The following is a 3,885-nucleotide window of genomic DNA, read 5'->3' on the forward strand; positions in this document are numbered from 1 at the left end:
TGGCCTGAGCTGCTGGGAGCCCAGGGGCACGGGAAATCTAGTAACTTCAGCAACAACCAGGTCTTAGAGGTGCAGCCACATCTAGGGGTGTCCCGGCAGGGCTCTGGCAGAGGCCTAGCAAACTGGACTGGAAGAAACTAAAGTATACACGTTATAAGTTTAAGGGTCACTGTTGAAGATTAGAAATAGGACGTTTTTTTTCTTTTGAGGAAAATAAAAGGGGTAAATGTGATTTGATAAATCCTAGGGCGCCTGGGGTGGCTCAGTCAGTTAAGTGTCCGACTTTGGCTCAGGTCATGATCTCGTGGTCTGTGGGTTCGAGCCCCGCGTCAGGCTCTGTGCTGACAGCTCAGAGCCTGGAGCCTGCTTCCGATTCTGTCTTCCTCTCTCTCTGCCCCTCCCCTGCTCACACTCTGTCTCTCTCTTTCTCAAAAATAAATAAACGTTAAAAATAAATAAAATAAAATCCTAAATAAGACGAAGAGGAATACAAAGGAAGCAGAGAATTTGTTATAAGTGTAGAAAGCAGCGGCAGAAATAAGACCAACTATATTAGTAATCCCAAGAATATGATTAGATTAAACACATCGATGAAAGACAGAGACGCTCTGATTGGAATTCTAAAGACTAGCTATGTCATGCACAAGAGGTGTGGTGAAAAGCTAAACCGCATACAGGTTGAAAATAAAAGGATAGAGAATTTAAGATACAAGACAGATGAACATAAGGGAAGGGAAGCAAAAATAATATAAAAACAGGGAAGGGGATAAGACATAAGAGACTCTTAAATACAGAGAACAAACTGAGGGTTGCCAGAGGGGTGTTGGGTGGGGGGGATGGGCTAAATGGGCAACGGGCATTAGGGAGGACACTTGTTGGGACGAACACTGGGTGTTATACTACTCCTGAAATCATTATTGCACTATATGCTAACTAACTTGGATGTAAATTCAAAAAACTTAAAAAAAGAAAAAGAAAAGGATAGAAAGATTATACCAAGCAAATAGTGACCACAAAGAAGCAAGGTACTAATAAATATAAGCAAACAGTAAATGAATAATTATGATAATAAAGAATTTATTACTTCTAATAGATGAACGAACTAGTAAACGAATTAAAGCAACAGAACACCGATCACAAGAAAGAACATTTGGCACGGATGAAAATCCTAACCTACCAAAAAGATGTAAAAATAAATGAACGTGTACATACCTAATTAAGCGTTTGCGATATATAAAGCAGGAACTCACTGAAGTAGAGGAGAAATCTACAAGTCCATGATAATAGCGTGAGATTTAAAAACAGATCAAGCAGGTGCTTAGTAGCTGCTTAGAAGCAGATCAAGTAGGTGAAAAATAATTAAAAATACAGTGGAGGACAAAGTGGACTGATTCACTCTGCATCTGTTCCCACCTGCCGGTGTGCCTTCTTATCCTGCAGAGGAAGGAAAGCTGACAATTATTTCCCAGAATCCCTTACAGCTAAGTGCTCCAAGTGTGGATTAGTTTCCAGCACTGGTTGCCACCGTGCAAGATCCGGAAGGCAGATGACAGGCAGAGGCCACTGTCGTCTTCCTTGGGTCATTACTGCTCACAAGCTCAGTGGGAGAGCCGCTGGGTTTTTCCGTGTCCATGTCTGGCCTCCAGTGTTGCGAATGTTGGGGGGCCGTGGCAGCAGCTGCCGTGCTCTGTCCCAGTCTTGGCTCGCCACCACCATGCTGTGTTTTTAGCCAGCTCTAGCGGTGGTGTCCCTGAGCCCAGCCCAGAGTGCACTCCTGCCACCCCTCCAGCCACCTGGTAAACACCCAACGCCTCCTTATGCTTCAGATACCAAGAGTGGTTTCTGTTTTCTGCCCTGAATACTGATTTCTATAGTTTCAAGTTATAGATCACTGTGGATTTGAAAAACATGAGGTAAAAGCTGACATAGTAAAGAAAGAGGCAAGGAAAGCTCACACCATTAAATCGACACTTTACATTGTTTCAAGGTCAAGTCTCTACTGTCAGGACTGGAGCATTCCATAGTGGGAGGTCTTTTCACTTAAAAATCATTTCTTTTTGAGTGGTAGTCGGATGTAATTAGTGACATCCAGTCTCAACTCCTACATCGTCTGTGACTCTAACAGCCAGATCATGACAGTTTTCGGTATGGATCACACGACACATTCTTTTTTTCTTTTCTTTTATTTTTTGTAGTAGACCTTATTTTTGACATTTTAATTTTTTTTCAATTTTAATGTTCATTCATTTTTGAGAGACAGAGCACGAACGGGGGAGGGGCAGAGAGAGAGGAAGACACAGAATCTGAAGCAGGCTCCAGGCTCTGAGCTGTCGGCACAGAGCCCCGACGCCGGCTCGAACCCATGAACAGTGAGATCATGACCTGAGCCGAAGTCCCACGTCCAATCGAGCCTGAGCCACCCAGGTGTCCCTTATTTAAGGTCTAAAAATAGTAGACCTTATTTTTTATGAGTTTTAGATGTATAGAAAAAAAATTGAAGATTAGTACAGAGAGTTCTCGTACGCCTGGCACTCAGTTTCCTTCCTATTAACATTATCTTGATTTTTAAATTCAACATTATGTGTCTGAGATACAGCCATGTTGATATAGAGACCTAACGCGCTCACTCTAACTGCACTGGAGTATTCCACTGACCCAAAAGCTTCTCCTGGCCTCACGTGGTGCAGGTTTAGGGCTGGCCGATTCCATTTCCCTCTCGGTGATGTCTATCAAATCCCTAGGTCCTCAGTGAAAATATTTACATAGCTGTAATGTCATAAATGTCATATGGTTTTAATGTTAAGAATCAATCTACAGGCAAAGTATGGCAAACTGAATTATCTTTACAGGCTGGGGCGGACGTGCTACAAACCTTAAAGCAAAAGCAAAAGGTGAGACGCTGGGGGAAGGGCAGCAGCCGGGAGGGGGCGCTATTCATTTCACACAGAGAGTCAAGCGATCAAACTAAGGGAGAGATGGACATTTAAGACTATTATTCAAAGCCGTGATAGCGTTCGATAGAAACAAGAACAAAATAAATACAAAAAAGAAAAACTGGCTGGGCGGGGGGAGAAAGGAACACAGGTAATACAATCACCACAGCAGGGAGTGAATAGATACTTTTTTTTTTTTAATGTTTTTTAAAACTTATTTTTGAGAGAGAAAGAGAGCGTGAGCAGGGGAGGGACAGAGGGAGACAGAATCAGAAGCAGGCTTCAGTCTCTGAGCTATCAGCACAGAGCCCAACGCTGGGCTCGAACTTGTGACCCAGGAGATCATGACTAGGGCTGAGGTTGGACGCTCAGCCAACTGAGCCACCCAGGTGCCCCAGTCCAATAGATACCATTAACATGAATAAGCCTAGCAACAGAGTAGGAGAATATTATTCACGGTTACGAAAGTCGCATAAATAAAAAACTAAAACGACAACAAATATAGTACAAGAAAGGAAGGTGGCTCCCAAGAGTCGGGATGTGAGAGGACGTTTAAGCTTTTTATTTCTAACCTTTCAGTTGGGCTTGGAGGTGCATTTTCACCTGTATGAATTATATTTTTACATTTGAGATGATTAAAATAACAAAGAATTAGGCAGAAATGTGACTCTGACTTCCCTCAGGCTTCAGGAACTTTCGGTAACTCCCCATGGCCCTAGGACCAAGTTTAAACTGTCAGATTCAAGGTCCTTCGATTCTGATCTCTGGTTCTGGCGCCCACCCGTCGCCGCCCAGGAGCCCAAGGGATTGGCGCCTCCACCGGGAAGCCCTCGAGAGGGAGAGCGCGCCCCCTGCCGGTGCCAGGACGCCAGCACGCCTGGGGTGGCGTCTACGGCGCGTCTTCAGAGGCCCCGCCTCCCTCCCTCTCCCGGGGCTCCCCGCCTCACGTGAC

The sequence above is a fragment of the Prionailurus viverrinus genome, chromosome C1 (assembly GCF_022837055.1).
Source record: "Prionailurus viverrinus isolate Anna chromosome C1, UM_Priviv_1.0, whole genome shotgun sequence".
Taxonomy (NCBI): Eukaryota; Metazoa; Chordata; class Mammalia; order Carnivora; family Felidae; genus Prionailurus; species Prionailurus viverrinus.